At 40.5% G+C, this 8,017-nt stretch overlaps 1 protein-coding gene across 8 annotated transcripts in view; it reads right to left on the bottom strand.

Annotated features, from left to right (window-relative positions):
* Positions 1-6,130, bottom strand: part of dab1a (DAB adaptor protein 1a) — a 205,782-nt gene extending 199,652 nt beyond the window's left edge. For 2 of the 8 annotated variants that reach the window (XM_024287738.2, XM_036216840.1), the window contains exon 1: positions 4,635-6,126. The gene's annotated coding sequence lies outside the window, so the exon portion shown is untranslated. Of the gene's footprint in view, positions 1-4,634 lie in introns of all 8 variants that reach the window. The other 6 variants (XM_036216833.1, XM_036216838.1, XM_036216839.1 and 3 more) reach the window with 6 other exon arrangements.
* Positions 6,131-8,017: the final 1,887 nt, after the last annotated feature.

Genomic DNA, 8,017 nt, shown 5'->3' with positions numbered 1-8,017 from the left:
TACAGACAGTCAGTGAAGACAAGGCTTGAAGTTAGCACTCTCTTTGATTTTTGATGGGCCCTTTGTGTTAGCCCCGCCACAAAAAGGCCAAAGGTTTTGAAACTGAAAGATAAAAAAAGAGTTTAAACTGGAAAAAAAATGAAACTGATTAAGTTTGGGGATTATCAGAGTTCTATGAGTCAGTGAAGACACTGGGACTGAAGTTACCACTCTCATTGATTTTGATTTTTGATTGGTCCTTGTGTTAGCCCCGCCAAACAAGGCCAAAAGTTTTGAAACTGTAATTTTTATATTCGAAAAAGAAAAAAAAGGAGAGTTTAAATTGGAAAAAAAATGAAACTGATTAAATCTAAAAAAAAAAGAAAACATTTGAAGTTGAAAATAAATAAGTTTATTTAAGAACAGTAAAAAATCTTGGACATTTTAATTTTTTTTGGCCAAACACCAATATTTTTTCAATTTGCTTTATTTAGGTTTGAAATAATATTGGCCCAAATTTAGCTCCATACAGTTCCAGCTCAACACCGCCATTCAAAGTGCCATCTACGTCTCTTTAAGTTTGTTTTGTAGTTTACCTTTATGTTTATAATGTTTTTTGCACTTATAAATGTTATTACTTTAATGTTCAATATGTAGCATTATTTGCAACGTACTTTTAAGGGTTGTAAAACAGAAAATTAACATTTGCACAAGAAAATTGATTAACTATGAATGCTTTTTGAGGTACATTCATGTTACCTGGTGCACTTTAAGTGACAGCAGAATGTTAAAGTTTGTGAAAGAGCACACATATTGGACTAAAAGGAAGCAAGTTTATGTGCAATCTTTTTTTTTAACGGTACAATGCATGTACATGTATGCATTTTTGTACAAAAAGGCATGAGAGAAACACTTGTTGAGACAAGAAGCTAAAAGAGTTCTTTGCAAATTTAACTACACATTGTAATTAAATAAAAGAACAGAAAAGTGAAATATTGACTGAATGTTTTTGAATGTTCGGACCCCGGTCTACCAAGCTGACAGAGTTACTGGACCTCTCGCCAAATTAGTTGGAGACCCCTGAACTAAGAGGTTAGAATTTTGTTAGTGAAAACATATTTTTGAAACTTTTATTGAGTAAATAAAATAAAGCATCTGGCCTCATAAACTGTACCATATATATATTTATATAAAATGTCACACTAACACAGCAAAGCCAAAAAAAAGCAATCGATGACAGGGCATCCAGCCAGGAGGAACTCAGTTGTCCCTCCTACTTCCACGTAAGACTATGGAATCTAACAAAATTAATAAATAAATAACAAATATCAATACATAACATCTAACAGTCTGCTTAGAGAACAGCTTGAGTATTTGTCAAAGAAAATCTCATTTTTTGTAAAAAGTTTAGTATTTCTGCTTTTGGCAACAATGCAGCATATCACGCTTAAATTGAAGGCAATTTCTGGGAATATCATGATGTGAGCGTTGATGCCTGCAATAAAATGGTAAATGTTGTCTGACACTTTTCTACCTCCCTACAAAGGCCCAAAGCGCCTCACAGTCACAGAACCATTCATACACTGGTGACGGCTCTGCTGCCGAACTCTGGCGCCAACCTTCCACCAGAGGCGATGTGGGGTTCGGTGTCTTGCCCAAGGACACTTCGACACAAGGCGGGAATCAAACCCACAATCCTCCAATCAGGAGTCGACTGCCCTACCACTGCACCACGACCGCCCCCCACTCAGCTCTCTCTTTGCAAATAATTCTAAATGAGACCATTTGTATTCTGTGTAAAAAGTCAGTTGTCTTTAAGTGGAAAATACTTTCTCACCTGTTTTAACACTTAGAATATTTGCAGAGTTAAGGCTAAATGTCTTCTGACAGGAAAGATTATCAATGAATAAAAAAGATAATAAAACTGGGAACATGCAAAGATAAAAACTAGAGTCAAAAGCCCCTGAGCCTAATGTGTTAGAACGCGTGTCAAAGTCAAGGCCCGGGGGCTGGATCCGGCCCTCTGGGTTATTATTTCTGGCCCTCCAGATCATTTTAGATTATTATTATTAACGGCCTGATGTTATCTTTCTATCATATTGAAGCAATAACATGATCATGGAGGTTGAGAGATCAGTTAGAAGGACTTCTAACATAACAGGATAAAACAACCAAGGGAAAAACAGAGCAAAACAGCCAGACAACAAAACACACTGACAAAAGCCACATCTAAACTCCAATCTGTCCAGACAGGCAAAAGGAATGATATCCCACAATTCATTGCACTGCCAGATCTGACAGCAGAGTTGCCAGAATATAATTTTGACTGGATATATTTTATGGAGAACATGATCTTTTGGGATATTTATACTTTTATATATATATATATATAAAATGACATATAAATAAAGAAATCTGAAGGTTTTTTTTTCTTTTAACATATACTTTATATGTTGACATACTACATTATTTATTTTTTTAACTTGTATTTATCCAGGACAGATTAAGAACATCATTCTTATTTACAGCTGTGGCCTTGCAAAGGCAAGAGCTTTTGAGAAAGAAAAAATAAAGACTTTACGAGGAACAAGAAATAAAATGGAATACAATCAGCAAAGAATCAGATATGTTATTATTGAGGGCAACATATTGAGAGGTATTTAAGGGTTAAGTTGATTTATTCTGGAACAATATTGTGTCCTTTTTACTCACATTTATGTTTGAAAAAAATTGTGTCTTTAAAGTTTGAAAATTTTAACTTTATATATATATATATATATATATATATATATTGAATAAATGTTTTTCCTGTTCGGCCCTCAATCTAATGTGTGTTTTATATTTTGGCCCCCTGTGCGATTGTGTTTGACACCTTTGTGTTAGAAGAGATAATTTAAGTTTTTTTTTTTTTCAATTTATGTACACTGACCAAAACGTGAAGTCTCTGAAGTCAAACAGTGGAAGAAATAAACAAGCGCCTGTTTTCTTTCAGGAGAAGTTTAACTTCACGTCTCACGCCTGCTCATTGTTTTCAGTCAAGCTCTTTTAAAGAAACACCACTGAGACTCAACGACACTCCACTCAGCAGGTAACTTCAATGTGTTGTCAGTTTATTGTAGGGTTGACCGGTATCCACAGCAACAAATGTCACAGGAATATCTCGGCTAAATACCCACTACTACAATTAAATTGTGTTTAGTTTAATGACAAAAAAGATTTGGAAAGCTTTCAGGGCTTGTTTGTTCTTTGGGGTCTGATGAAATGCTCTGGATTCAAAATGCTTTGATTTTGTCTCATTTAAAGTAACAAAACCAGTTACAGGACAATCCTATTTTCAGAGAATGAGGTCATCATCAAGTCTGGAATGGTTCATTCAAAACAGCCAGTCATCATTATGTCTTGTGAGGCTTAAGTGTTAAATGACAGATCAAGGTAAAGTCATGGTTCCTTCATGCATTGACTTGATGTCCAGGTGCTTCTAAATTTCAAATGAAAGGACCAATAAAAACTTCAAGAAGGGTGGGGCGAAGCACTTCACAAATTACAACAATTTCCCTCTTCCAAAGGTCTTAGATATCAAGACAAAAGGTTGGAATCAGTTCAAAGATTAACATAAGTTTGGAAATGAAAGTGCAAGACATATTTTATGGACCTTTTGTGTTGCTAAAGAAGAATATAAGTTGTCAAAGAGCTTTGAGTGTAGGGATTAAGCCCTTTAGTTTGCTTCTTGGGTCTTCATCCACTGTTGTCGGAATTTTGGCACAATCACACTTGTGTTTATCATCCACAACTGCCCAATTATGGCCCATAGTACTTCTTTTGCTACTAAAGTATAATAGGGACAACAATCGTTGACAAACTGCAAGGAGGAGGATGCACATCCTCTTGGACTAAGACACTTATAATATTTAAAACAAACAAACATGTGATTCATCGTGTTCATGTGACACAAAGTGATAGACAGGCTGGACGCCAACCAGCGGACGGTGGGGTCTGCAGAGCGCCTGCAGGGAGCCCGGGGTCCTCCGAGCAGCCGGGCCGGGCGGAGAGACTGCTGCTGCCCACTGACTGCATTTCCACTACCACCCCATCAACCTCTGCGGCTCTACGTTCGCCTCCATTTCCCTTGGCTCCCGCTGAAGAGCGGCAGAGAGCCCGCAGACCACGCGGGACGCGGCAATGCGTTCAGGCTCCAGCAACTTTGGAAAACGTCTGAAACACTCTGAGGTCAAGGACACCAAACAGAAAGCAGCCGACAAACGTAGAAGAGGCGGCTTCTGTTTGGTCGCAGACCGGCCCCTGTGGCCCCAGAGAGGATGGATCCCCCCCCCCCTCTTCCGCTTGGAGGGGGCCCGTCTGCGGGTCCGAGGCCCTCACAGGACCGGCCCGTCCGGCCCGCCGTGCTGAACTGATTCTCTCTCAGGGAGGGGCGTCTCGTCCCTCCACACTCAAATGCGGCAAACCCCCCTGTCCTCCCGCCGAACAATACAAACACACTCCCACACAACTGCCCCCAACACTGCCCCCCTCCCCATCCTGATGCAGCAGCAGCGCAGATCCTTCATGCAGCAGAGGACACAATCCACAGGCTGAAACTGTGGCGCCAAAGTCCGCCGCGCAGGTGTTGCGCACACTCTTTGCGCAGGAGCTCTTACCTTTGCGCTGCACACAAATCCGGCACACTTAGTCCCCATTTCGAGCAAAAGGTTGAAGAATCTCCTCCGCTTCCTTTCAGACATCCACAGACAGTAATCCCGTTTCCCATCCCGGGGGGAGCGCCTCCACGCCTCCTTCCATCCTCACACTCTTCCTCCAAAACTATGCCCGGCTCCTCTCAGCGCCTCCTTTCTCACTTTTCCTCCCGAATCCTCCGGCCCCTCTTCTTCCCTCTCCCTCACTGAGGTTGCCTGGTTACTTCTCTCTGTAGGATGGTTCCGACCGCCGGCAGGCAGCCAATCACAAGGCTGGGTTCATCTTAACCCCTCCACTGCTGAACTGTCCTGATTTTCCAGTTTTCAGGGGTAACGGCGGAGGGGTGGTGGGAGAAAGAAAAGCCTCGTTTAGTGATGAGTTTAAAAAAAAAAAAAAACATCGGAAAATAATGAGAAGACTGAGATGAAAGAAGCGATTGATGGACAGGGGTGGGGCTGGAGACAGATTTGTGAGGAGAAGTTGTGAAGAGCATCTGACCCGCACAGAAAATCTGAGATTGTTTTTTCTACTTGGACAGATGTTCCATCCAGTGATTCCTATACCCTCACAATGATCAAACTTTCCCATCATCACACAATGCAAACTCACCAGAACCCACCAAATCAGGACTGCATGGGTGCAGCCAGCTGCATTCAGCATGACTGGATAACCACCCACAAAGTCTGCAGCCCACAACACAAAGTAAGTCACACACTTAGCAAATCCAGAGTCTTTGTTTTTTTCTCTGATGGCGGAGGCATAAGAATAATTTCAATCTGAACTTTGAAGGAGAGGCCGGTCGACTAAAGAAAACTTTTGACTGAACCATGTCTTTATCTCAGCCTGTGCAGATCCTCCTCTCTAACCTTTGGATGGTTTCTGAGCCGCAGTGTGTACACTGTTCCTCTAAACAGGCATTTAGAAAGTTTTTGCAAAACCTAAAAGTTTGGTCTTACGGCCCGAGGCCTTTTGGGGTATGTTTTTGGTATGTTTGTCCTCTGCAAAGGCCTTCTCACCATGCTGCCTGACTCCACCCCATCAGGAGAAGTATAAAGTGGCAGCTACTTGGGAGGAATCTGGTTTCTCAGCTTGCCCCTACTGTTGGTCTTGGCCTTAAAAGCCTTTGTTCTAGCCTGGTTTTCTTTCTTTGTTTTTTGTTCTTCCTTTCATTAATCGTTTTGCCTTAGTTACTTCTCAGGTTTATTTGTTTCTGGGTTTTGTCCCTCTGGTTTAGTGGTTTTGTTGTATATTTGGGGGATGTTTTCAGTTTTTTAGTGGCCTATATGAAGAATGGGGCTGCCTCGATTAGTCGCGACTACATAGACAATTAAAATTGTCGACAACTAATTTGCTAGTCGATTAATCGTTTTGGTTGTTTGTTCTGGTTTTTATCTGAAAACAACAGTGCACACGTTCTCATGCCGGGTGTGCCATTCTCTTTGACACACATGCGCAGTAGTGCTAATCTGGTCAGTAGTGATGTCACAAGAGGTTCTGGAAGGGCTCAGATACCATAACAACACACCAACGAAGCTTTAAAGTGTGGGAAACATAAAGGTAAATGAAAGAAAAAGGTGTCCAGTGCAATATCTGCATGGCAGAACTTCTGTTCCATGACAACACTACAGTGATGCAAGAGCACCTCAAGAGGAAGCACATGGTGACCGAGTATTTATGAAAATGTCCCCCTTTTTTTCTCCTTTTTTACTCCTTCAAACTTTATGGAATCTCACAAAGGCCCTGCGGATTCCCACTTGTTTGGGAAGAGAAGAGAGTTCGTTGTGTTGCCCTGTGGCTGGGGTTCAGGCTGCAAGTGTCCCACTCGCCAGCTCCTTTAGAGCTGATTGATGTCCTATGTTGGTTATTATGTTAGCCCTGTGTACTGCTGGTTATCTGAAATAGACCCTAACTATCCAGGGATGACTGGATAATCTGTTCATTCAGCTAAAATAGAAAGTGCTGTGTGGGTGAGTGCCATGGGGCAAATGTTCTGACTTCTGGGATAGACAGTGACTAATTATTTTTCACCTCTTTCCCTTCACTCAGTGACTTTTACAGGCTCTTGAAGTCTTTGGTTGACTTATTTTTGAACCAGTCGTGTTTTTCTCTGAACTTCAAGTGTCACTGTTGTTCCCGGGGATGGCAGACATGGTCGTAAAGAAAGTTTTGCTCATCATTTACTATTCTGTGCTGTCAGTGCATTGGCACGGGATTTCGTCTTTTCGGTTTTTCATTTTAGATCTGCACCTTATGTTTCCTTCTTTGTTGGATAAATCTGACTCATCTAGCTGAATGTTGACTTGTGTGACACCTTCATTTTGATTTCACTTTGTTGCTAGATTGTGTTCTTAGTAGTTCGACTTGAGATGACATTAGGCAATTTGATGTAGAAAATAGACTCATTTTTAAAACATTTTCTTTCATTCAAACTGAAACTCAAAATGTGAAAGCATTGTAAGCAATGATTAATTCACATTAAACCCACTGCAAACAGAAACAAGAGAGGATATTTGGAATTAATTATTTGGGTTGCAGAAATATCTACATTATAACTTATCCAATGATGGTAGTTAGAGGCCAGACCACTCAAACAGGTGGAGAACCAGGGGGAGGAAGGCCAGCCCAGAATGCTGAATAGACATGAATTTCAAGGCAAAAATTTGATTGTGATTGGCTAAGAAGTGAGAGGAGGTCTAAGTTTAGGCCTACTCGATAATGACACAGGAAGTGACTTAACAGCTCGGAATACATGTAAAAGTCTATCTTCCTTTTTGAAATTGGACCATAGCTTCGCTAAAATTTTTGCAAATGAAAGAAAACTTCTAAAAATGAAAATATGTGGAGAAGAAAAGAAAACATCACATTTTATTATTATTGTTTCTACTTTCATTGATCTCAGGCAGAAATCTTCTGGCTGTGATGAACAGCATTTCTGTAGAACCTGTAACTGATCCTGGCTGCACATTTTTCTATGATGTTAGTCCTTTAGATCCAAATTCAACAAATGATCCTTTATTGTTCCTTTATTATTTTAAATTTATTTAAAAATCAAAGCAATACTGGAACACCAGCAAATCTTTTATGAAAAGGGTTTAAAATAGCAATTGCAATATCTCCATTTGGATGTGGTCCTAAAAAGACAATAGAGAAAGATTTAATCAAACACAGAACAAATGGATCTTTCCACTTGCTCCCTGTGGTGCAGTTGTGTTTTGTGTGTAAATGAATGAATTCAGGAGCTCATGCTGACAGATCAAACCCCTCAAAGAAGGGATTTCTGCTCCACAAACAGATGGATCACTTTCGGTGTCACATCATCATGTTGCACTATGAATGCTGAGCATGC

Source organism: Oryzias melastigma, linkage group LG18 (assembly GCF_002922805.2).
Source record: "Oryzias melastigma strain HK-1 linkage group LG18, ASM292280v2, whole genome shotgun sequence".
In the NCBI taxonomy this organism is placed as follows: Eukaryota; Metazoa; Chordata; class Actinopteri; order Beloniformes; family Adrianichthyidae; genus Oryzias; species Oryzias melastigma.
This window is presented reverse-complemented; position numbering and strand designations above follow the sequence as displayed.